Source organism: Malaclemys terrapin, chromosome 5 (assembly GCF_027887155.1).
Source record: "Malaclemys terrapin pileata isolate rMalTer1 chromosome 5, rMalTer1.hap1, whole genome shotgun sequence".
Lineage (NCBI taxonomy): Eukaryota > Metazoa > Chordata > Testudines > Emydidae > Malaclemys > Malaclemys terrapin.
The window spans coordinates 69471248-69499158 of record NC_071509.1 but is presented as its reverse complement, the minus strand read 5'-3'; the positions used below and the strand labels follow the sequence as shown (position 1 = coordinate 69499158).

Sequence of the window (27911 nt, the reverse complement as noted above, 5' to 3'; positions counted from 1 at the left end):
ACTGCAGACAGCTTATGTGAACCTGAACAGAGGACAGACTTGTTACAGCTATGACCATGACTCAAAGCAACCATTTACCCACAAAATGAAATCACTTAAACTTTGGACTTCTCTTCATTGCTCAGAATAGTGTTTTTTTCCCCTTAAGGGTAACCAGCATGCATGAGCTATCCCAAGGTGAAGACACAGTACTGACCTCACCTAAAAAAAGAACAGGAGTACTTGTGGCACCTTAGAGACTAACAAATTTATTAGAGCATAAGCTTTCGTGGGCTACAGCCCACTTCTTCAGATGTATATAGCTATACATACAACAAAGGTCAACACTGAAATAAAATACTTCAAAATTATCAAAATGAAATATTTCAACTGATTCCAAATGAAAACCTTTTGGCTCTTTGGTTCATGAATCTTTTTCAAGTTTTTGACTTTTTTGCTCACTTGAGATGGGAAAAAAATCTCAAGCTCTCAAAAATATTCACGTAATGGGAAAACGTTTCCCACCTAGCTCTAGTCTTAACAATATGAGAAATTTTCCTTTTCTGTGTAAGGCTGAGACTACATAGATCAACTGATATACAGCATAACAGTCACTAGATTTGAATGTTTTCAGTGGAGAATCCTAGTATAGGCCACAATCCAGAAAAGAATTTAAGCATGTACTTAATTTTAAACACGTGAATAGTCTTGTAAACCTTGTCTTCACTAGGGAAGAAAGGTGTGTTCTTAACTCATGATAGCTAATGTAGTAACTAACACAAGGTAAAATCCTTGTGAATATAAGGCAATTTGTAGGTTTAACGTGAATTAGCAGGTTGAGGTAAATCCTAGACTCCTCCATCCTCTTTACCTTGAGCTGCTAACGTGAAAAACTAGAAACTGCCTTGTCTTCACTAAGATTTTACCACATGCTACCTAACATGAGTTGAGAACACACAGTATTTCCCAATGAAGATGTATCCTATAAAGAGTTTGATTCTGTGGCTATGTCTACAATGGGAGCACTTTACCAGTATAGGAATACTGGTATAGTATACCGGCAAAGTGTTCCTGATATAGACGCAGCTACTCTGACAAAGCTGTGCTCGGTATCAATATCGTAAAACAAGAGTGAAACAAGCTATAATGGTAAAAGCTCAGTTTTGCTGATATTGCTGCATCTACACTAGGGAATTCTGCCCGTCAGAGATCACACCTCTTCATATCCCTGACTAATATAGCTACACAGGCAGAAGTCTATAGTGTAGACATAGTCTAGGTCTGGCAAAACTCAAATTCATTTCAATAGTGCAGAATCAAGCATAGAGTCATTTGGACTCACTTACTTGAAGTTAAGTACATGCTAAATGCTTTGCAGGATCAGGGCCTAAACTGTGGAATTTGTGTCCTCCATTGGTCTGATAAAGACCAAATCTGATGATACAATGTAAAATACACTCGTTTTCTCAGGTTTTTGCCCAAAGGGATGGAAAATATATATTTTTGTTTAATTTTAGATTTTTTGTGTGTTGTCTCATTATCTTTAACGCTAGTTAGTTTTCTGGTGTTTTTGTTAAAATATGCACGTGTCTGGAGACAGTTCTGATGGGGACATTTTTAGAAACTGATGAACAAAGTCATAATGATGTCACAGGTCAGACAAAGGGGCACTGCTAGAGCAGTATAGAAAAGTGGTATGAGCCAGTCCCTCATCTCTAACCAGTGTTATTAGTCCCTTATTTTCAAGATGCAACAAAGCTCAGAAAAAGGCTAATATTACAAGATGTCTTGCACTTAAGAGCTGGAGGGCCTAGGGCTAGGTACTCCTGATTACGAAGAAACCACACCTGGATTAGATCAGATGATTTCACTATAAGAACATCAGGAAGCTGCAGGGGTGGGGTTGGGTTGTAAAAATTGTTGAGGTTGCCATAGGTCTGGCAGTAAGCTGGGGAAGGGATGTCCCTAATTGCTCGAGACCAGCAGGGTAATTGTTGTGTTTTTGTTTTCAGTTTTGGTTTGTTGCATTGGGAAAATGAAAAAAGGAATAAAAGCCTGGCCAGAAAGGCCTGTGAAACTGTTTGCTTGGTGGGAATGTAATGGGAAGGCCCTGAAGAGGAAAGAAATTGTTAGCAAGGCACTGTAGAGGCATCCCTGGCCATCAGGGGGACACATGGGAGGTGGCTGACCCCTGCTACAGGCAAGATTCCAATTGCTGTTCCTAGAACATGTGCCAGGAGCAATTAATAACATTTTTGCAATAGGTGACAGTTCAAGCCTAATTTTACAATAGCTGTCTAATGAGGTGACTGAGTTCTCATTTTTTTCTTTGTTATGAAAGAAGAAAAAAAATCAATAGGGAGAGACCTTATCTCCCTATGCTCCTTGTTTACAAGTATGGGATACACCAATAGAATATAGATGGGAAAGGATACTTATTTTGTACTTTAGCCAGGAAGCTAAGGGAGGTAGCCTTGGTAGGCACTATCAATCAGGTTGTACCTTTTCTGTTTTTATCATGTAGTGATAACCCATAATTAACAATAAAATATCAGCCTCATATAGGCCTATACGAGATAGAAAATACTTCCAAGGGACAAAATAATAATTATAATAATCATAAAAACTTTTCAAGGAGCATAGTCATGTAATTTTTCTTCATCTATTTAAAAAAATCAAAATATTCCAATGAACATTAATGCAATAAATTGAAAAAGAGATTTATTGTTTACAAATGGATAGCCCAAGAATAGACAGGTTAAATTCAAAACTATAGAAATCTACATGTAATCCTATCAGCTAACTATGCCATCTCATTTATAGCAAAAACATGTTTTTGGAGTCTGCCTTTCACATTAGTGACCCACTCAATTATCAGAGGTTTAATTAGCCTAAACATGCATTTTGATAATATATGAATCATTATGACAGACAATGCTTACTAAATGAAGAAATAATACACAGTATTGGAGTAGATATTCTGAAAGTTCTGTTACTTAACTAGTTCAGTATCCATTATGGATAAGGTTCACACTATTTGCTTATGGACAGATCCTGTGTCTGTTAAAGTCCTTGACAGTTTTGCCATTTACTTCAGTGGGGGCAGGATCAAATTCTTTGTGAGTGATGTTTAGTGCCTGCAGTTTCTGAAGGCTCAGGAGTTTGTCTGTGCCTTCATCAATGGCTTTAAACAGTAGTCCAAGAAAAGAAGAAATGTAGAACATATAGCCCAATTCAAAAGAAGCAATCTTTTTTTCCCCTGCCCATATGGAGTACATGGTTCAGTGGTTTAATACCATACAGAGTATTTGATACTTATGAGGAATCTATAGAAACTCAACTGTTGTTACCCCTGACACCCAAGTTCTAAATCCCTTTTTTCCTGATAAAGTAATATACATCTACACCAAGACATGATTATGTAGCCAGGAACTTTTGAGTTCTGGTGATAGTGACACAAACACACTGCTTTGGGCAATCTGGCGCAAATTTTGCTCTGATGTTGGGTATGTACTTAACTGAGGGGTTGCACCTATTGCAAATGAGATCTGAATTTAGCTTCCTGAATCTAATTTTATTTGTAAAATGAGGATAATACTTACCAGCATCTTGTCTTACAGGGATTAATTAATGTTTGTACAAGAGTTTGGACACATAAGGACTGATTCTTCTCTTACATTGGTTTTACACTGGTGTAACTCCATTGACTAGAGTGGAGTTACTCTTGATTTACTTTGATGCAAGTGAAAGCAGAATCAGGCCCATAACACAAATATGGCATAGTCTAAATTTGATTTGAAATGTTATGTAATGTTCCTATTGCAACACATGCTGCATCATGTAATGTCATTGTGGAACTGGAGTCATGCTCTGGCCGTGTCATCATAATTATATAAATGATCTTTTTTACCAGGCTTGAGGAAGAAAAAACAAGCCAGGAATTTAGGGCTAGATTTTAAAAACTATTTAAGTGCCTAATTCTCATTCATGTAAACGGAAGTTAGGTTCCCATATACTTTTTTTTTTTAAATCTGGCCCTTACTGACATTTCTTCTTGTGACAGAAAGCTGCAAAAAATGATTTAATATATCAATGGGCACACTATAATGGTAGATCTATATAATTGAGTAAAGTGACTTTTTCTTAAAAAAAAAAAAACCCCAAACACTGACTGTTGCTGCAGCCAACACTACAATTCTAGAAGACTGTCCTCTGATTTGATCCAGTCTAAGCATTTTTCAAATGTTTGCTAGAGTCCTTGCATTAAGCAACATTGCCTGATTGCTGCATGCAAGTTTCATATATCTGACTACAATGTCAGATATGGCTGACATTTTTATTGAGGTCAAGAAGTGCAAGGCCAGTTTTGTGACTTTGTAGCTTATACAAAAGCAGTGTCTATCTGTATACCCAAAAGAAATTATGCAGAAAAAGCTAAGCAGAGCTAAAGGCATGAAGGAGATGACAGTTTCAGACTGTGCATCTTCTTCCATTTAATGCTGGAAATACTTAATTCTAATTTCAGTTTAAACCCTCTGATATTATAATACCTAAAAAGTATAGATCAGTCTTTCACAAAGTAAAGATGCCAGCATTCACTTTTATTTGGGGGTTTATGTATACAAAACAAAGGTTTAAAATAATTTTATTCTGATCCATGCTCAAATTCCCTACATAAAGTATGCATACAAATAGTCTTTAGAGCAAAGATGAAATAGTATGAGTTTTTCTAAGATTTTTGCTAAAATTTTATTAAAGGCCTGATCCTGAGAAGTGCTGAGCACTCACAACTCCCAATGGCCAACATCTCTGCCTGAAGCCACTTTTGTGTAGATGATTATGTTTAGCTTTCTTTAGTTACCTATGGTTGAAAAATAGAGACTACGTGGCTTGCTCAAGGTCACACGTCAAATCAGTGACAGAGCCAGGATTAAAACTCAAAGTTCTTAGAACTTAATGATTTCCTAAAACAAGGAATTTTGTTTAGTTTGTGTGTTGGCTAAGTGTTATCATTAAAATCAATGCCCATAGGATCACTGGAAAGAGATGGAACCAAATATAAAAAGAGTTGGGTAAAGTTCCAACACAGAGTGAATCCTTGTGCTGGCGCTCTGCCTAGCACTCTTGAGACTGAGGATTAGTATGAGGTTTCAGACACTTGTGGCTCTGTGGGTTTGCTTGGTCATTGGACAGCTTGCATTTGCTTCAATTTGTTTTTAATAAAAGACTTTGAGAAAATTCCTCCCCGTAATGATATCTTTAGAACTGAAGAAAGGATTCATGAGACCCTTTTGGATGGTTGATAATTATATAAATGAAAAACAAAACAAAACAAAAAAAATCCCCAAATCCAAATGCATGTGATGCTAGCATATTCTGTTACGCTGCAAATCCAGTATCTGTGACCTTACTTGGCTTTTACATCTTTGTATGATACAGATAATATTTACTGAATCAAGCCCAGAGATGAAGTTACACATATTTTGGACTACATACATACACTTAAATCGGAATTTGGCATATGCTTTGTAAAGTTCAGATGAAGGTGACCAAGTATCCTTGTGAAAAGACATAATTTCACTGGTTGCTGCCTCACTACACCTGTCATGTTTCTCAATATACAGAGAACAACCATATGGCTTTCCTGAGAGACGCATTTTGGATTAAGGGAAACAACACAATAAGAAAGAATAAAGTGTCAATGAGAAAAGTGTTTTCCCCTACACCATTCTGTGTCATCTCTGCCCCCCAAATGGCAACTGCCCTGGCAGTCAGAGTTTTTAGAAATGTAAAGATGCAGTACAGAGAAACCAAATTAAATGTTGCATATCAGAACACACCAGAACTACTCCCAGGTGTTTTTGCAGGATATAGTTTTTAGTTTTATTTGTTTTATTACTCTGCAAATGTGAAAGCAAACAAATAACATGGAGTCATTTCTTGTCTGAGACATCCCATGCCATATATATAGTCACAATCCCTGAATCATCCTTCCCAGCCTTTCTAAAATCGTAGATCCAGTACTGCTCTATTAATTAGCCTCCCTATCCCAACTTTTAATTCTATTCAGTAAGTTTTGCTGACACACTGAATGGAAAAATATCATGCTGCTTTACACCCTGATCTCATGACTTGTTTTATATGTGTTCATGTCAATAGGACTTGACCCAGGTGCAGAGGTCCAACTGCTCAGAGCAAGTTGGAGAATTGGGCCCTACTTTATAAAATGATACAATTTTACAAGAAAAGGGAACCCACTCCATTTATGTAAAATGGACAACTCCTCAGGTAGAGATGAAATTGTTAGAAGCATCATAGTAGTTGTAAACTGTAAAGTTGCTTAAAATGCAACTTGAGAAGTTTTTTTCCAAAATTGGGACAGCAGCTACTTTGAAAGGAGTGAAGTTTGAGTGAAATGGCATTGAACAGGTATTCAGAGTGAGTTACTTACACAGTGGAAGGTTGGATGGGAAAAACCAACAAACAGAAAGGTATGAGATGGAGCACAGGACATGGAAAAGTTACATTCATTTTGCATATCCACTAAATACCAAAATGGTGCATTCATGATACACTACTTTAATGCTCCACTTCAGCATCTGAACGATGTATAGCTTATATGATCATTTATACCAAACAATCCCCTTGTAACTTTCTTGACTTTGGAGTTACACTGTAAGTTTGGTCTAGGCCCTGTGAGTGGATGGAAGATACACACATCTTGTGCAATCAAAATGGACTTCTTAGTGCTGACTGCCAACAAGGCAAAACATAGCCCTCTCTCAGGGCCTTATATACACATTTCTAATTAATGTGTATGTTTTTGTTTTGTAATGTGTATGATGTGCATGTGTATATAAACAAACTGATAAATATCAGTATTTTGGAAGTAAACATTATTGTGACTGTATACTTCAACTGGGAGTGTTGCTGGGATTGTAAAATAAAGAGTGCCCAGCATAATGGCTCCTAATCCTGATAGGGACTTCAAGATGCCTCTATAATATGTATACATCACAATATTAAGATTGCATATGTTCATTTCACATCTGTCCTTGCTTTGCTTTCCACACGAGCCGAACTGAAAATGAGTTTATCTTCACCCAGAAATCATATATATTTTTAAGGATCCTATTAATATAAAGATATTTGTTTACTGTAATGGCTTTCTAACAATGATTAGCTCAGAAAACAAACAGTTTACATTAAATAAAAGATGTTGGAAAGGAAGCTATTGGCTCAAGCAGTATAACTTTTAGTTCTGGAACATAGCTGACAAAAATCTGTTGTACATATTAGTGATTTCATATGTACTTCTAGCAGTGATAACAAAGTGTGATTTGAAACATATGGTCAGTACCATATGAGAGGCCAAGATAAATTTCCATTTTTATTTGTTTCAGAGGAAACAAAATTATCAGCAACTGTCTTAATATCCTGTTTTTTATGGCTGCAATTTAGCATATTTCTAAGTCCATTGGAAACACTTTTTTGGCAACATTGAGTACATATTTATATTAAAATCATAACAAATGAACTTAAACTGCTCCTTTCTTTCATACTAGAGACATTGATTTATATAGCATCGAATCAAATGGGACTAACTCTAACTTTAAATGATAGATGTGGAAATGATAGACATGCTTACATTTTTTAGCTGAAAAGAAGTCCATATGAATAACGTCTATTTTTTAAAATGTATACGCTGATATCCTTCATCATGCACTGATGCATTCTGATGGGTTTTTCAGGATGTAGGTGGAATTCTTCACCCCCTTCTCCTCCACATATGTGAGGCATGGCCATAGTGAAGTGGTGGGCAACCTGCGGCCCATCAGGGTAATCCGCTGGCGGGCCACAAGACAGTGCTTACATTGACCGTCCACAGGCACAGCTGCCCGCAGCTCCCAATGACCGAGAACGGTGAACCACGGTCACTGGGAGCTGCAGGTGGCCATGCTGTAGGAGCTGGATTTTATAATGTACTATGAGAATTAATGTATGATTTGATTTCATCCTGTCAGCCACCCCTTTTGAAAAGCAGAAAGGAATGACAGACCAGAACAATCCTTATGAGTGATTATGGTCACCCTTTTGTTTTAGAATAAGTTATAAAGCTACTATGGTTTCCTATGTGTATTACAAATTAGGAAGTAAGAGACAGGATTCTCTATTGTATCTATGTTAAGAAGATTAGAAGAATGTTGAGGGCCTGAAGTCCCAATGTGAATTGTTTTAGTTATAAGATTTAGCAAGGCTTGATTTACAATGCATTCTGCTGAATATACAATACTGCTGTCTGTATACCTTTGAAGGTTTCTGTAAGAGATTGTTTGTGTGAATGAGGAATGCATGCATCCGGAAAAGATAAGGTATGAATGCCATCACAAATGTCCAGATGGTCAAGAAGAAGTGAGAGACTTGGAAAGACCAGGAGACAATCAGAAAACATCCACTGTATCCAATGTTAAACATGTTAACATGTTAAACATGTTAGCAGCATTGACGACCTCAGAGGTGAGGCAGGCACCCCTGAAGGCGAGACAACAAATAAGAGATAACGATGGGAAGCCCGACAATAACCATCAAATGATAACACCACTTAAGGACTAATGACTACAGGATGACATTGCAAAATCCATGGACTCAAATGGGAATTTACACCTATAAAGCTGGGGTGTTTTGCCATGGAACTCTGGGTTCAGTTCTGCAAAGCCTCAGAGCACCGGATCACGACCGACAGAACCCAACTCCACACTCATGCTCAATCTAACTGGCCATTAGATTGACTCGAGCTACAACAGACTGGTAACTATTAACATCACTGGCAGGACTGTGTATATATATATGTGTGTGTGTATCTAAAAAGTATATGCTAACTGTGGTATTCTCAATAAATGCTGTGTATTTACCTTCCTCTATTAAGATCCCGTGTAATTTGTATGAGCATAACAATACCTGTGGACAGTCAATGTAAACAGTGTCTCATGGCCTGCCAGCAGATTACCCTGAAGTGCTGCAGGTTGCCTACCATTTCCATAGTGATTGTCACAGCGGGAATAGCCTTTAAGGTAGAGATGGACTTATCCCCCACTTGTGACTAATATTCTGTCTAGCAGGTGATAGCCTGCTGGTCATTTAGTCCTTAGATAAGAGGCCAATAAGCAGCCCAATTGAAGGAGTGACACCTCTAAGGAGGTCCTGGCTCAGGGGAAAAGGACCTTGAAATTGTCCAAGCAGCAAGAGCTGGTTTATGTGTTTGATTTATGTTGGACTGTTTTAGTTTTGAGAAATAAACCCATCCTTGAAGAAAAAGATTGAAATCCTGTAAGCTGTTGAACTATTTTTAATGCTCTATGTTGGCCTGTTGGTTTACAGTCCACCTCTACCCAGAACACTCTTCAGAGAGATGACCTTTTATGACTCCTCCAATGCAATCAGGGTTTTCCGGGTGTATGAAGGCAGCAGTAGGCCTGAACAGGGTTGAACATGGCAAGAATCGAAGGTGAGTAAAGGCTACTGGCTTCTCTTTTATTATATCAGTAGGGAAGTTGATGTACTATATTTGGATCTTATGTTTAATTGGTCTCTCTCTATATATATTTATTTAAAAGTCACATGTAGCCAGAAGGTTCTTGGCTAATTACATGTGAAAGAGGAACCAAAAGAACATGCTATTCTGACTAAGAGCATGTTGTAATAATTTGGGTCTACAATTTTACCCTAACTGTGAGTTTAGCTGTGAGAAGTGAAAGTTCATTAAATGTCACAATGACATATAATGATAAATTTTGATGGGTGCGGGGGATATGGAAAAGGGAGACAGACTGAATTAGTACAAACAAAAAGGCCTACTGATATAATTCAAGGACTGTGTTAAGATCACGCTTGGTAAACAAGAAAAGTGTGGGACCAGAAATCAATGAACCAAAATCGGAATGTTGGAAATTAGGTAGTGAACAAAATAAAGAGGGATGGGCTATTCCACCCATCACTCCCATTTTGGGTTTTCAAAACCAAAAAGAAGCAATTGCAACAGTTTAAGAGAGGGAAACAGCAAGCTTTACAATCATGACTGCAACCCCTCCCCCCGTCTCTTGGAATCTACCGTGACGCTATTGGGCCTTCTTTGTTTTGATCCTAAGAGATGTCCAGACCAGACAGGGCCAGAGGGTAGGACCTAGATGATATCGCCAAGTCCAATGGCTTTGCTAAATCCCAACCATCATCTGGGATGTGAAACTTTGTCATTTACCTCCCCTACCCACACATCTACTGTGTCCTTTTCCTTCCCCAAGTTACTTTTTCTCTCTCCTTTTGCCTTCTGTCTAATAAGAGTCTGGCTTAAATGGTCAAGACTGTATTTTACAAAATTATCCAGAAAGTTTATGACCAGAAAGACGCAAGTAAAAACAATTCTCTATATAGCCTGCTGGTGGTACAAGTTTTCCAGGTGTTGGAATGGCTCACAAGACCATGTACCATGCCTGTGTTTCTAAAGCAGTGGGGTTACAAGTGAACATCAACACCAGTGACAGAAAAGGCATTTTCTATTTTTGCTGTTCTTTTTCTTTCCCCTTTCTTTTGTGTGTGTCTTGTTTTGTCTTCTAGGAAACAGGATCAGACTTTAACAGCAGCAGCGTCTCCTGCACATCTCAACTAACTTCTCTTTTTTTCCAAAAGGACAGATATTCTAATCCAAGAGACTGTCAGATGAGGGGGCTCTTTCTTAAAACTCTCTCCAGTTGAAGGGAGCAAGACATATTGTTATAATTAAAGCCTTATTTAATACTTTACATTTAAAATGTTTTAGCTTTTTTTTCCTTTTTCTGTAACTATAATAAAATGCCAGAAACAGACAGGAGTGGTTGAGCTTTGTAACTCTCCTAAACACCAGAGCCATAATGGTAACAAGATGATGATAATGATAAAATGTTTTAAAGGATTTTTAATAGTGTGTTTGCCATGGTATTAAGCAGGATGGGGTCTCTGTATTCTGAACCTTGCTTAAAACTATTTAATATTGGACAATTTTAGGATTATGTTAACACGTTTGACTCCCTGGGCCCATTTACTCCATCAACATAAGTACAACAGGCTACTTTAGATAATGCAAAGAAATGCTAAGAAATTTTACTCCAGATTTCATGTATGTATTTCTAGTATTTGTAATCCTATTTCTGAAGTTACAGGTCAGGCCCAAACATAGAAAGGGAGTGAAAGGAATATTTTCCAATTCTGATTAAGAGCTTGTTAAACCATTGGGGAAATTTCAACCAACCTTATAAAACCTATAAAAAACAGATGCACTAATGATATTTCACTATTCGGAGCTAAAATCTCTTAAGAACAAATTGTGCAATTTTGACTCCATCAAATCTGAACCATAGCCTAAACATAACTCATGTAGGATGCAAACACTGCTTCCTCTAATCAGCTGTAGAATGAATGTTTGTGGCTAATTCTATCCACTTTGACAGGCCTCTCAGCAAAAAGGAATATGAAATTTGGATCTGGAGAGCTTAGTGGAGAATGGAAGTGCAGCAGAAGATACTCAAATAGAGTTCTGACTGCAATCACCCATTTAAACACACAGATACAGCAAAATTCTGGAGACCCACAGGATCTAATAGTTGCAGGTAGGGTGACCAGATGTCCCGATTTTATAGGGGCAGTCCTGATATTTGGGTCTTTGTCTTCTATAGGTGCCTATTACCCCCCACCCGCTGTCCCAATTTTTCACACTTGCTGTCTGGTCACCCTAGTTGCAGGGGGAAGATGATGTGTTTTCAAAAGCTATTTTTCAGAATGATACATATGATGTGCCTATAGCTGGACTTTGCAGAGTCAATTAATACAGAATAGTATCCAGCTGGTATAGAGATACAGACTTTATTTCCATCTTTAAAACAAAAGTTTACCCATGGGGCATAAGGACTGCAGAAGCTTACTGGTTTAAAATATAATAATTACTAAAAGAAGGCACTCTATTAAATTAAACTCAGAGATATTCAAATGCATGCTAACAGACTGCTGTGGCCCTAAAATGTGCTCTTGAAAAGTTGAATGGTTACTGCCATTGGCTTTAACTCTTTTATTTGTTGTTTGCTCTGTAGGGGCTGGCACTGAGCATACACTGCTCCTCCTTGACAGGTGCAGACTGCACACCTCTTTTACTAATGGCGATGAGGAAAAAGGGATTGAAACCTCTAGAGGTTTGGTTACTAGCATTCCTAAAATTGACATGATTGTGTTTACACATTTGATTTAAACACCATTCAACAATTCCACATGAACCGGTGTTTTGTAGGGCTTCCGGCTTTCTGGGGTTTCACAGGGAAGCAGCTACCATCTATGAATTCTAGGCATCAATTCATACAACATAGTGTTCAACAACATGACATTTGCACCCTAACAGGATGAGTGTTCAACATCATGACAAATAGGAAGCCTGCAGATCTGAATCGGTCATGTTCAGGTTCTGTTCAGCAAATTCCCATCTGCCATATTGGAGTGGACTCAGATTTCCTCTGATCTGCTTGTCCAGGATAAAACACTTTTTGTCTAGAGTTTCAGTAAAGTCTAAATGTAATTGGAATCCTTAGTCATTAATATGAAAATTCACCAGCTTGTGTACCATATATAATATATTTTCCACACCTATAAAAATAAATGGAAACTACTATAACAGCGGAGGTAGTTTCTTCCACTCTATCTTACCTAATTGTGGTTTTTTTTCTATAAACAATTAATTTTAATCATGCTGGACTTCCAAACAGCAAAGTCTACTTGAGGGGAAAAAATCAAATGATTTTGTAAATATATAGTTACATACAGAAAAGTTCTGGATAGTAGATAAATACAAAAACCTGAAAAATTGCATGTGTAAACTGATTAAGTAAGGATTAATATAATCCTTTATTTCTAGATGTGTATTAGATCCTGAAGAATCAGCATAACAGACAAATATAGGCACTATAAAGTATGATCATGACATAGCTTGCAGTTGTGAATGGCAAAAAATATTCTGAACTTATTGCACATTTTATTTGTGATTTTGTATCCAAAAATAGATATAACTATTCATGGAAACAAAGATTACATGGATATAGCTGCTATTACACAAGGTTTTGATCAGGGGCGGCTCCAGGCACCAGCGCAGCCTGCGGGAAGTCTGCTGCTGGTCCCACGAATTCGGCGGCGGGACCGGCAGATGACCCGCAGAAACGCCGCCGAATCCGTGTGCCTGTGGACTGCCCGTAGGCATGCCACCGAAGCCCGTCTGACTGCCGTGCTTGTGGCAGCAAAAAACATAGAGCCACCCCTGGTTTTGATAGCTCATACGGAGAGTTCCCATCTATTACTGCTTTTTTTCAGAATATTATAATTTTATGATCAACTTCTACAAACATTTGCAAAGCTGAAGTAGGTCAGTGATGAATTTGCATCTTTTCTGCTCCACACTGCAATGCTCATAGGTTGAATCCAAAGATTTTCCTCTATTTTCTGTACAGTGAAAGAAAGTTATGTTATAGTTAGACACCTGGCATCTAAAGGCAAGTTTAACTTCCTGAATCTGACTCTTGGAGCATATGGTGTACACACCCTAAGAAAGTAAAGGTGTGATTAATATGTCAAGAGAAGGCATAGTCTATTGACAAAATACACAGTTTTAAACATATGAAAGTAACTTCCATTTCTCTTGTGTTTAAGCAAGTTGTATAGTGATGTTGCTGTGTTATCAATAGTTTTATTTTGAATTGACACATCTGAAACTTTTTGACTTGGCTACTAAGTGGCTGCCCTGAATATTTCTATGTGGATCCTCTGTACAACACTGGGTGTCTGCCACTTTTGTAACATATTATAACACCTGTCAGATATCATTAATAGCAGCATAACAATTCTCTTAGACCTAAGCCATGGATATAATTTAGAATCTACATTTTTTCTGTATAATTGAAGAACTCCTGAGTGTGACTATAAACAAATCATGATTTTAAACATCATGGTTGCCAATGGGACAGCTTACATGAATAGGTGCTACTGGCTATGAGTAAAATGTTGTAGAATTGGGGCTTCTGTCTGTTAATTTCCTTGCAGGTTATTTTTGAGATGCTAAAATCATTTAATCCTGCTGTGCTTCAGTTCCCCATCTGTGAACTGTAGGTAATAATAATACCTCCCTGTATCATAGAGGATAAATTCACAGTTTGTGAAGCTCTCAGATTCTATGGTAATTAGAGTAACAGAAAAGTCTATGCATCAGTAAATAAATTAGAACTAAAATCAATTGCAGAATCTAATAAATGCCATTAGACACTGGACATTTACCCTCTACAGTAATTAAATTTATGGTGATATGTCCCATTAAAAGTCTACAAATTACAACAAATACTGGCGTGTAGTAAATATCATTGCCTTTTTGGCCTGTTTTTGTATTAGTCAGTATTCAGGACTTAGCTGGGTTGCTTCCACTGGAAGGAGAAATGCATGATACAAATCAGGTATATTCTTTGGTGCAGTCCTGCTTATTTATAAAGAATGTATGCAAAGTCCTGTTTCCCTGAACACAGTAGGCAGTTTCCTTGCTCACAATTTCCAAGGCTGCCTTTCCAGCCAGGCCTGTGACCAAAGGAGCTCTGTCTCTCTGCTCCCTCTCAGGACTACATTCATTACTACTTCTCTCCCTGTCTGATGGCTTTCTCCCCTCTCGCATCCACAGTTTGCCAAACAATTCCCTAGCCCAGGGCCAGCTCCAGGCACCAGCCCACCAAGCTTGTGCTTGGGGCGGCACCTGGAGGGGGGCCGCGCGGTGCTCCGGCCGCCGGGGACAGCGGAGCCGCGGCGGGCTCGCTGCCCTCCCCCTGGCGCTCTGCCTGCCGGGGACAGCAGAGCCCCGACCAGGGCTTGCTGCCCTCCCCCCGGCGCTCTGGCCGCCGGGGACAGCGGAGCCCCGACCAGGGCTCGCTGCCCTCCCCCCGGCGCTCTGGCCGCCGGGGAGAGCGGAGCCCCGGCTGGGGCTCGCCGCCGGGGAGAGCGGAGCCCCGGCTGGGGCTCGCTGCCCTCCCACCGGCTCTCTGGCCGCCGGGGAGAGCGGAGCCCCGTCTGGGGCTCGCCGCCGGGGAGAGCAGAGCCGCAGCCGGGGCTCGCTGCCCTCCCCCCGGGGCTCCGGCCACCCTCCCCTGCCGTGCTGGGGGCTGGGGGCGGCCCTGCCCTAGCCCCTGCTTTTGTAACTAGTGCTCAGGAAACCCTTCAGACCACATAGCTTAACACTGCTTAGGCTTTGCCATGGGACCAATTGCCTAGGGTAATAGCTTCAATTGTTTTTAGCTATTCCCGTAAAAGGACTTAATTGCTCCTTCCATTTAGACTAAAAGAAAGGTGGTTTGCACAACCACCAGCTTTAACCAGGTCTGTGATTGATGTCAGCCAGACATTATCAACCTGCCAGCATTAGAATATCTATTTTAATGAACCCTGCTGTATATAAGAACAGATCCCCATACTGCTACATTTTGTATGTTATGCAGGGCTGAACCATACCATGTAAATATATAATTAAAATAATAGGGCATGATCCAACTCATTAAAATCAATGCAGTCTTTGTAGTTACTGGGAGCTATTCAGTACATTTCAAAAATCAGATTGTTTCTAGTTAGGTGCCTATTTAGCAATTTAGGAGCCTCGCTTCAGACACCAAATAAAAAAAATGTTAGCCAGAAGTTATTTTTGCACTGCATACAGAAATAAACAGCTATTTTAGCCATTTGTATTATCTATTTAATACTGCTCAGTTGGCTGTAAACTGATAGTTAATAACCTATTTGTTTCAGCTGTGACATAGACCCCTTTCCCCCCTTGGCAAAGAGTCCGCTGTTCTTTGCAAATAACTCTTACCTCAGACCTGACGAACTCACTAAACCAAACCCATTTCTTGCAGTACATTTATCCATGTAAGATAACTACAGAAAGCTCATAACTTGTGAAGATTCATAATCACCGAGAGATGCATGTTCAGTTAATTTTCAGGAATAATGTAATTTATATTGAAAGTATGCTTTATGGATCTGGAGTAGAAATTAGTCACCAGGGAGGTAATGTGTCTTGGTGATGACAGATTCAAGCAAGGGGGAGTCCTCACCCTTCCCTAGCCAGCCTGAGAGGTAATGCGAGGTTGTATTGTCTACCCTTACCACATCCCAGAAATGGAAAACCATCAAAGACCATTGCAAACAATCAAAACCCACTTGGAGGTGAAAAGGAACATTATAGCAGGCAGAAGATCACCCTGGCTATGAATAAAGATACAAGAATGTTTCAGTATAACATAGTGTAAGGAAAGGCATGCTGGAAACCTCTTAAGGTGAGGAGTGCTTTCATGAATTTGGGTCCTGGTTCCTATGAAGCCAGCCAACTCTGCAACAGACTAAACTCTGGGGGGAAACTTACTTTATGAGATAGAAAAGATAACTGTTGATAAGTATAGACCCAGGTTTGTGTTTTATGATTTTGTTTTGTGTTGAAACCAGTTGTTTCTCTCACTTTTAGTTAAATATTTATTCTTTCAAAAATAAACCTACCTTTCTTTTATTATAAATGCTCACAAGTGCTGTGTAGTTTACAGGAGTGGTAGTTTGATGTAGAACTGGTAAACTGAGATACACTGCACCTTTGGATGCAGAAGAATTGGAATTTCTGTCAGTAGCCAGTGGCAGGGGCTAAATATCACAAGGGAATGCTTCAAAGGGACTTGGGGGCTGGGGTGCGCCTATTGTTAACCTGCAAGGCAAGGACAGGGCTGGAATAGCCCAGAGGACAGTGCTTGAATGGCTGAAAGGTTGGTGGGATCAGGGACCTGATATTGACCAACCACAAGAAAGGCTCCCTCTCACTGGAGGCAGGATTTAAAAGGATGACTCTCAGTCCTAGGTGCCCTTAAAACTGTCACAACTTGATTGGGAATTGTGAGAATAACTTCTGTAGAAAAATGACAAATAATTTATCTGATGTATTGATGTCTGTACATAGGGCTGTATGATAAGTTGGGTGTGTCTTGCTTTACTACTGTATGTAAGTAACTAGAGCTAGATGGATAATGATTTAAGACAGAAGGAAATAGTGCAATAGGTAATAATTCACTTAGCTAGCTCCCCACTGGCATTAGAACAGCTGCAGAGCTGAATTCATTAAGCCTTACCCAGTACATCATCTTCCCTAGTCAGTCCTTTAAATCAGTGCAGGACGTATCCAATTCAGATAAAAAAAAAAAACATGAGTTTTCTTATTTCTTCTATAGCTGCCTCTCTAGGATAGGAAGTCACAAGAGAAATAGTTAGTGGTATTTTTGGTAATACATTTTAATTGCAGGTCAAAAGAAGAGGTAACTAGAACATCCTTTAAAGTTGAGATCTATATAAGATACGAGGCACACAGTTTTAAAAGTTAATTTCTTACAGGTAATATGATAGTGGTACAAATATAAATAGACTGCTTACTATCCAGTTACATGCCTGATATACATCAGAAAGTAGTTCATAAATGTCTTTGGCACTTTTTCTATATAGTCTTTATAGCGAAGGGCAGCAAGTTACATGGTTTGGTTTTGTAGTAAATAGTAAACAGAGAGTATCTGTGTACAAGCTTCCCTTCCTTCCCCCTTAGTTCCTTTCCTTACATAGAATCATAGAACTGAAAGGGAGCTCGAGAGATCATCTAGTCCAGTCCTCTGCACTCATGGCAGGACTAAGTATTATCTGGACCATTCCTGACAGGTGTTTGTCTAACCGGCTCTTAAAAATCTCCAATGATGGAGATTCCACAACCTCTCTAGGCAATTTATTCCAGTGCTTTACTACCCTGACAGTTAGGATGTTTTTCCTAATGTCCAACCTAAACCTCCCTTGCTGAAATTTAAGCCCATTGCTTCTTGTCCTATTCTCAGAGGTTAAGAAAAACAATTTTTCTTCCTCCTCCTTGTAACAACAGTTTTCAAGTATATAAAAGGTTATTATCTCCCCTCTCAGTCTTCTCTTTTCCAGACCAAACAAACCCAATGTTTTCAATCTTCCCTCACACGTCATGTTTCCTAGACCTTTAATCATTTTTTTTTCTTCTCTGGACTCTCACCAATTTGTCCACATCATTTCTGAAATTTGGTGCCCAGAACTGGACACAATACTCCAGTTGAGGCCTAATCAGTGCGGAGTAGAAAGGAATAATTACTTCTTGTGTCTTGCTTATAACTCCTGCTAATACATCTTAGAATGATGTTCGCTTTTTTTGCAACAGCATTACACTGTTGACTCATATTTAGCTTGTGGTCCACTATGACCCCCAGATCCCTTTCTGCAGTTCTCCTTCCTAGGCAGTTATTTCCCATTTTGTATGTGTGCAACTGATTGTTCCTTCCTAAATGGAGTACTTTGCATTTGTCCTTATTGAATTTCATTCTATTTACTTCAGACCATTTCTCAAGTTTGTCCAGATCATTTTGAATTTTAATCCTATCCTCCAAAGCACTTGCAGCCCCTCCCAGCTTGGTATCATCCGCAAACTTTATAAGTGTACTCTCTCTGCCATTATGTATCATTGATGAAGATATTGAACACAAACAGACCCAGAACTGGTCCCGGCGGGACCCCATTCGTTATGCCCTTCCAGCATGCCTGTGAACCACTGATAACTACTCTCTGAGAATGGTTTTCCAACTAGTTTTGCACCAACCTTATAGTAGCTCCATCTAGGTTGCATTTCCCTAGTTTGTTTATGAGAAGGTCATGTGAGATAGTATCAAAAGCTTTACTAAAGTGAAGATACCACTTCCCCCCATTGACAAGGCTTGTTACCCTGTCAAAGAAAGCTATCAGGTTGGTTTGACATGATTGTTTTTGACAAATCCATGCTGACTGTTACTTATCACCTTATTATCTTCTAGATGTTTGCAAATCGATTGCTTAATTATTTGCTCCATTATCTTTCCAGGTACGGAAATTAAGCTGACTGATCTGTAATTTCCTGGGTTGTCCTTATTTCCCTTTTTATAGATGGGGACTATATTTGCCCTTTTTCAGTCTTCTGGAATGTCTCACCTCTTCCATGACTTCTCAAAGATAATTGCTAATGGCTCAGATATCTCCTCAGTCAGCTCCTTGAGTATTCTAGGATGCATTTCATCAGGCCCTGGTGACTTGAAGACATCTAATTTGTCCAAGTAAATTTTAACTTGTTCTTTCCCCATTTTAGCCTCCTCTGTTCCTACCTCATTTTCACTGGCATTCACTATGTTAGACGTCCAATCACCACTAACCTTCTTGGTGAAAACCGAAACAAAGAAGTCATTAAGCACCTCTGCCATTTCCACATTTTCTGTTGTTATTTTTCCTTCCTCACTGAATAATGGGCCTACCCTGTCCTTGGTTTTCCTCTTGCTTCTAATGTATTTGTAGAATGTTTTCTTGTTACCCTTTATGTCTCTGGCTATTTTGATCTTGTTTTGTGCCTTGACCTTTATAATTTTGTCCATACATACTTGTGTTTTTTGTTTATATTTATCCTTTGTAATTTGACCTAATTTCCACTTTTTGTAGGACTCTTTTTTGATTTTTAGATCATTGAAGATCTTCTGGTTAAGCCAGGGTGGTCTCTTGCCATACTTCCTATCTTTCTTATGCAGTGGGATAGTTTCCTCTTGTGCCCTTAATGTCTTTTTGAAAAATTGCCAACTGTCTTCTATTGTTTTTCCCCATAGACTTGCTTCCCATGGGATCTTACCTACCAACTCCCCGAGTTGGCTAAAGTCTGCCTTCTTGAAATATATTGTCCTTATTTTGCTGTTCTCCCTCCTACCATTCCTTAGAATCATGAACTCTATTGTTTCATGATCACTTTCACCCAATCTGCCTTCCACTTTCAAACTCTCAACCAGTTCCTCTCTATTTGTCAAAATCAAATCTAGAACAGCCTCTCCCCTTGTAGCTGTATCCACCTTCTGAAATAAAAAATTGTCTCTAATACAGTCCAAGAATTTACTGGAATCTGTGCCCATCTTACTCTCTGTGGGAATTGTATATATTTTTTCTCTTTACTGTAGGACAAAAGTCTGATAAGGCACCCACTGAAGTCAAAAGAAAGACTCCTATTGACTTCATTGGACTTTGGTCACCCATTCTACACCCAAAATACCTCTTTTGTTTGTCAGTAACAGGAAATAAAACACTAGTGAAATGTGAAAACATGAATGTCAAGTATTCTTGTAAACATTTCACACGTCTACTTTGAGATTATTTGTTGCTCGTGTGTGTTGCATGTAGTCACTGTGCCAAATTCTGTCAGCAGGGTAAGATTTTGCAGACATCCTCACATTTCCTCTCTTCCATTTTCATTGTAGCTGTTGTCACCATGGAAAATCCATCCTTTCTTTCAGAAAATATGGTTGTAGGGAATTTGTATAAATGAATGTACACTGGGGTGTAAACTATATGCAGGAATAGTACTACAACTTTTATCCAGAGAGTTTCAAATTCCCTAGAAACTGACTTACACATTTCCAGATATTTTAATTCAGAAGCTCCAGATTCTTTGAGTGTTTTCCTATATATTTTTCACTGATGGAGCATCTGTACCCTGTGCATTTGACTTCTGAGTTCTGTGATTTACAGTGTCCATTGGGGGCCAGGCCTGCACCTTGAGTGTCCTTGTGCCTCCCAGTTGATGGCAGAAAGTCACCCCCAACTATCACTCAGTTCCTCCTCACTACCTGGGGCTTTGATTTGGAACTTTCCAGTGTCTGAGTCTCTTCACTCACTGTGCAGCCATAAGACTCTTTGCAAATAGTTACTGTTAGTTAAGGCCACAATCTTGCAAACAACTTACCTGCATGCTTAACTTTGCTCTGCAAATGGATAGCTTAGTAATAAGATTAGTGTAGTGTTTCCATTTTCCTTCTCCCTATTTTGATTTATTCTCTCACTTTGGAAACTTGTTTCCTGCAAAGACTGCCTGGAACTGGCTACTACCTTCCCTGGCAGAACAGAAGTCTCTAGAATTCAAAGATTGCCCCTGTTACAAGGCAGTAATGCCTCTTAATGATGTGTAGGGGGAAAAGACAGGTGCTCACTTTGTAAGTTGTTCTCAAAGAAAATCCAAAAAGCTAGGGAGATAGCTGATGGACAAATCCATGCATCATTCCTCAGACCCCACAATCTCTGCGGCTGAACATCTGAAGCAATTATTATCTAAAAGTGCTTTCAGATGGACATCCTTCTCCACTGCTAATAGCTGTTACAGGAGGGAAAAAGAGCGTTCAGATCCCAAGGGGGAAGAGATTTAGATATCCTTCATGGGACTCTAGCTCAACCGCTCCTCATCTCCAAATCTTCCTATTTAACTTCAGAAAAGGATAGCACAAGGCCTAAAAAAGATCCCTCTACAACTTACTCAGACTCCGGTCACTGAGCCTTAGTACAGATCTCCTCTGAATGAAAAACATAGCCTAGTTGATACATAGCACCAAAGTGCATGCTACTGCCATTTTCACTACTACTCCATTACCAGGGCTGTCAATTCACCTGACTTCAGTACCAGAGTTTTCAGTAAAGGAACTTAAATGGCAACAGGAGACCTATCTGTCTTACTGGTACTAGACTCTTAGCTATCACTTAAGTACCCCCTCGAGTGCTGAGTGCTTCACAGAACTGAGTACCGACTATAAGTCACATTCAGTGAGGGTTGGAGTACCAAAACAGACCATTGGGTTATGGAGATCATAGAACTGGGATACTCCACCCAGTTATTCACCCTTCCCACCCTTTCCTTCCCCAGCCAAGAAATATTTACTAATTGTGGTCAACTCGCTGTAGATCTTTTTGCAATGCCAAACAGCAAAAAATATTTAGACTTGTGCTTCAGTGGAGGTCAGGATGATAGATTCATAGATTTCAAGGCCAGAAGGGAACACTGTGACTTTCTAATCTGACCTGCTGTATACCAGGCCATAAAGTTTCCCCCCGATAATTCCTGTTTGGACTGGAGCATATCTTTTAGAAAGTCTTGATTGCCAGTTATGGAGACTCCACCATTAATTAATTAAACTCCTAGCAACTACCTCCATCAAATTTGGGCACTGCTTGTGAAACACCATCAGTGGAATATACATGGAGAATCACACAAAGAAGAAGAAACAGATACTTACTTTACGGTATAACTGGTTCTTTGAAATGTGTTGTCCATACATATTGCACAATCCACCTGCCTTCTCCACAGCTATGGAGTCTTGTAACATCTGATTCTGTATTGGCAAAGAAATGGCTGGACAGCTAGGGTTGCCCTGCCCTTGATGTCCTCTGGTGGGAACCATGAGGACAATCAGGGTCCAGGCGTGACCCCCAACAGACACTGTTGGCCAAAAGAATCTGAACTCAAGTGCACAAGGCACATACATGCCATTAGTGGCACATATATGAACAGCATATCAACAATAGCCACAGTTACTCTAAGGCAAGTAACCAGTTTCTTTTTTTTTAAATAGAATTACTCCCCTCTTTAGGTTTAAATAGAGAGCAGCTAATCTATTTAATTTACTTCCCTATCACCAGCACACTGGTGGTTTTTGTCGTTAAGGTGCATGTACTAAACAGGGATGTGTGGCTTCTATTTACAGATTGCAAGATAAAGGGCACAGCCTGTTTAGCAGAAAGTTCAACTGATTGCTGAAGTACAAACAGGCTCACACAGTAATTCTCCCCAAGAAACTACAAAAAGAAAGTGCCACTTCTAGCACTGCTAGAAAGAGCTATAGAAATGACTGTGTATTGGATAATGCCCAGTTTATATCAGGCTATGTGAGTTTAAAGTAGTCAAAGGAATCACTTGCACTATTACTATAAGATCTAATTTATCAACTGCATCCGTTTCTAAGAGTATGTCTACACGGCAATTAGATTCCATGGTAGGCCTGTGCCAACTGACTTGGGCTTGCAGGATTGTTTCTTACAGCTCAGGCTAAGGGGCTGTTTAATTGTCATGTAGATGTCTGGGCTTGGGATGCAGTCCGAACTCTGGACCCTTCCATTTTGCAGGGTCCCAGAGGCTGGGCTCTGGCCTAAGCCCAAATGTCTACTCTGCAATTAAACAACCCCTTAACCCAAGCCATAAGAAACGATCTTTGTTACTAACAGCATATACCAATGTGTTCTTGGTAATCCCTTTGGCATGGGGTGCTCAGAGAATCGGCCAGTGAGTTTCCATGTTCAGAACAACAGGTTTTTATTGGGTTTGCAGAGTCATGTGCAAGGTTCAGCCAGAGGTTTTTTTTTTCTCCTTGCACTTCATCCCCTTTTATTTATAAAGTAGAGGAAAGCAAGCTACAGGAAGCAGACCCTCAGTAAAGTTAAAGATCATGTACAAGCAGCTTTTTGCTCTCCAGTCCCTAGGTAAGTTTCTTCCCCCTTCCAGTTGTTTGGCTAGTGGCACTCTCTCTAGGCTTGTTGCCAGGACAGCCAGCCCTGCACTGGAGAGACTCCATCTTTGTTGCCTTGCACCCTGTGTAGATATTTGCACCAGTGCAAAAGGGATGTAAAATCCTACCAAATCAGAATAGTAGCATTTTATAAGCACTCTGCAAAACTGTGATTGACTACAAAGGGATCAAGGCCTGGAGGAAATAAGGCTCAGAGAGCTCTGCTTAGCTCTTTGTATCATGCTTTACAATATATGCCATCTAACCTTCTGTTATCAAAGGGCTAACAAGTTTTTATTTCTCAGTTACAGACACAAAACACCAATCCAATAATGCTAAACTGTAATTCCAATGGATCCAATAAACCGTTTCAGGTATTAAGCGTAAATAATAATACAGTTCCTTGTACAATCCATAAACCCTTTTACTCCTTTTAAATCCAGGTCTTGAGCCTCATAAGAAAGAAAAATCCAGATGAAAAGAGCAAACATCTCTCCCCCCTTAGAATTCCTAATAAACTGTTCCTCCCCCAGTCATTCTACTTTAAAGATAGGTTTCAGAGTAGCAGCCGTGTTAGTCTGTATCCGCAAAAAGAAGAACAGGAGTACTTGTGGCACCTTAGAGACTAACAAATTTATTAGAGCATAAGCTTTCGTGGACTACAGCCCACTTCTTCGGATGCATATAGAATGGAACATATATTGAGGAGATATATATACACACATACAGAGAGCATAAACAGGTGGGAGTTGTCTTACCAACTCTGAGAGGCCAAGACAACTCCCACCTGTTTATGCTCTCTGTATGTTTTTTTTTTTCTCTTAATTAATTGGCCTCTCAGAGTTGGTAAGACAACTCCCACCTGTTTATGCTCTCTGTATGTTTTTTTTTTCTCTTAATTAATTGGCCTCTCAGAGTTGGTAAGACAACTCCCACCTGTTTATGCTCTCTGTATGTGTGTATATATATCTCCTCAATATATGTTCCATTCTATATGCATCCGAAGAAGTGGGCTGTAGTCCACGAAAGCTTATGCTCTAATAAATTTGTTAGTCTCTAAGGTGCCACAAGTACTCCTGTTCTTCTTTCTACTTTAAAGAGGCACACAGCCTGTTTCTGATTTTCCCACTCTCAAACTGCAGAATAGCTTAGGCAGGTGAGTTTGGTTACAAGGGGACAGTTTTAACCCCCTCTTCAATTAATTCTTGTGATTTCTTCTGCAGATGATCACTAATGCTTTCCTTGAAGTTTTTCCTTAATCTGTAATTGCCCTGGAAGAGGGAAAGAGAAGGGGGAAAAAGGAGATGCTTTGATCAGTTATAATAGAGAGAGGGTTGAGATATATTCAGACCAGGATTAAACCTCTAGATCAGGCATATACTCAGCCTAAAAGAACTTGAACCCAATGGTCCTGATTCTCTACTGCCTAACACCTCTTTATTCTGATTTGGTAGCATTTTACCACCCCGCTGGCACAAGTGTAATGACTATACTGGGTGCAAGGCAGTGAAGAATCAGGTCTGATGTCTTTTTTCTAGCTCCCCTCATATTGGGCCAATAAACTTTTTAAGATGTTTGAGTTTGTGCCAAAAGAAGCATGATTTTATTTTGCCTGAATAAAATAATTTGGAATGCTACTTTGTTTTTTACCATGTGCTCTCTGCAATGACTGGCAGTCCTCTTAAATATCATCAGTAACTCCTGCCATGCAGATCCATTGGGCGGGCCCCCAGAAGAAAGTCATTTAAAGAAACAAGTAGTGATTTTAACACTGTTTTCCCCTTAACAGTAGGAGCATACAATAAATTTTGAAAACCTATGCATATGGACACTGAAATTTTGTCCTAAAATTAATACCTATGCAGGTATTCTGAAATCATGTGAAAAACTCAAAAGACTCTAATGCCTCATTTGGACAGCTGGCCCAAGGAAATACACTGACTGTCCTAAATCCTGCAATGGTAAATGCTCATTCGTATGCTTTAGGGACAGCCCATTCCTTCAGTAGTCACTCTGTCCACCATGCATTCCATAAATGGCACTGAACTTTGAGGGTAACATGAATCTATGGTCTAATTCACCTTCTACCAACACTTGCTGGTTAATGTTCTGTCCCCTCCTCCCGTGAAGTGCTTACATCATCCAACTCTTGTTTACACTTACTAAGCTGATGATTCAGTCCTTGGGAATGGTCATACTATCCATCTCAGCCTCTCTTTGCCATCTTTACTCTGGCTCCTAACACTCTTACTTCCTTTTCTAGTTGACCTCAGGCTAGGTCTATACTACCCGCCTGAATCGGCGGGTAGAAATCGACCTCTCGGGGATCGATTTATCGTGTCCCGTCGGGACGCGACAATCGATCCCCGAATCGGCGCTCTTACTCCACCAGCGGAGGTGGTAGTAAGCGCCGCTGACAGAAAGCCGCAGAAGTCGATTTTGCCGCCGTCCTCACAACGGGGTAAGTCGGCTGCGATACGTCGAATTCAGCTACGCTATTCACGTAGCTGAATTTGCATATCTTAAATCGACTCCCCCCTGTAGTGTAGATGTACCCTCAGACTCCCTCAGTCCTGGGCTGTTCTAGTCCCAGCCTTATGAGGGCTGAGAAATCTAACCAGTCTCTCCCCAGAAATATTGGCCATGTTCAGGTGGAGGCTGAGAAAGAGAAGTAACAATGCTTTATCCTGCAGAAAAAATTAGGCTGGCCCCAGACACACAAGAATCAATGAATGGAGGCTAATGGGAACCCAAGCTGAATCTCCAACTCACCAATGTACCATGGGGACCTAAACAGAGTGCCAGACCCAGTGGGGAACTGCGGGAACACAGACAGAGTCCCAAACTCAGCAAGGTACCATGGAGAGCAAATGGATTTCCAAACTTGGCAGGGTACTGTAGAAGCCCAAAAAGAGTCCTAACAAGATCCAGATTGGATTCTGCATTAAGCAAACTACCATAGGGATTCAAACAGAACCACCCCAACAAACAGAGGCCCAGATGAAGGGTGGGGTATAGAAATAGGACTTTGGTAGGGGGAAGGAAATAGTGGATACCCATGTTATGGCTCCTATCCTGAAGTGGTGAGCTTATAGCTTGATTGGAAATAGCAGAATGCAAATTACAGAACCTCCAACTCAAGAAAGAACAAATTACCACAGATCTCTGGTTCACTAAGCAGGAAAAAGGACATTTACTCCTCATGGTTCATGAACTTGAGACTAAGGTAGAAATTCTGCACTCAGACAGAGAAAGGCTTATGCATGCAGGGACCTTACAGTTTTCACTGCTTGGACTTCATGTTGCTTGTGTCCAGTGAATCTGGAGATGTGACTTTGACCCCAGTGTATAAGACTCTGTGTGACTGGGAGTAGGGGTTTGTGCTGGAGTGACTGTGCTAGGAAACCTGGGACTGGGAACACACTCCATGACCTAGAGGAATCTAGGTGAAATGCTGTGTGAGGTGTTAATGATATAGTGAAAGATTAAGGGGAGTGTTTTGGTTAGGCTGGGAAAACTTTGGGATCCTGAAGTGTGTTATAAAAAATATCTTTGTAAACAGAACAGAGAAAAAACAAGGTTGTGGAGTTTTGCTTTGTTTTCCTCCCTGAAAAGAGGGGAGGCATGGCATAGGGTACCTGGTCCCTGTGAATAGAGCTGAGTCAGAGCAGGTGGGCCCATTCAGTTCAATTAAAGCAGGCTGGTCTATACCTGAGCCTACAAAAGACTGGAAATGAGTGGTGGTGGCAGGATGATTGACATAGGTTGAGCCTAGGGAAGAGAAACAAAGCCACAATGCAGTGGAGCATATTCCAGGGGGTGGTACCTTAAGCAAGAGGCTAGGTGCTCAGGGAAGCAGCCCTGGGGGTTTCAGAAAGGAAGCAGAGCTGGCTAGAACTGGGTAGCTGTCAGAGCCAGGAGTACTAGAGATCCCTGGGAGAGGTGACCCTGAAGTCTGAGACAAAGGGGTAAGGTAAAAGATTGTTCTCTGTTTGTTTACTTGTCTGTTTTAAGAAAATAAGCCAACTTTAAGGAGAATGGATATGGCAGTATATGTGCTTGGAAGCTGGGGAGAAGTCCTGCCCTATGACACTTACCAGGAGGTAGATTCCTCTCATTTCTGTTTATGGACACACAAGTGAAAATGGGGTAAAGAGTCCTTATGGTATTTATTCTAATGGCTGTGGTGGAAGGGTATTCCATGCCCCTGCTATTATAGGATGTGAGCTTGCTGAGTCACCCCATCAAATGATGAAATGGATGCTGCCCTTTTGAAAGCCTACCATTGATTTTTATCCATTTGAGTCTTTCTTATAAATTACAGGCCTATATTCTCTTTTAAATGTTAGTTCTATATATTAAGTCTATTTGAGTCTTTGCTGACACTTTTATGAAAGTTATGATAGGTATTCATAAGGTACCTGTCATCTTGCCTTGAGTGCCAATCATTTAGCACCCATGAGTAAATTTTAC

The 27911-nt window shown here is 40.0% G+C and overlaps 1 long non-coding RNA gene across 2 annotated transcripts in view; it reads left to right on the top strand.

Annotated features, from left to right (window-relative positions):
- The window catches only part of LOC128837874 (uncharacterized), a 98243-nt gene that overhangs the window by 37149 nt on the left and 33183 nt on the right, over positions 1-27911 (top strand). For both annotated transcript variants that reach the window (XR_008445046.1, XR_008445048.1), the window contains exon 4: positions 9358-9484. This is a non-coding gene — a long non-coding RNA (uncharacterized LOC128837874). The remainder of the gene's footprint in view (positions 1-9357; positions 9485-27911) is intronic.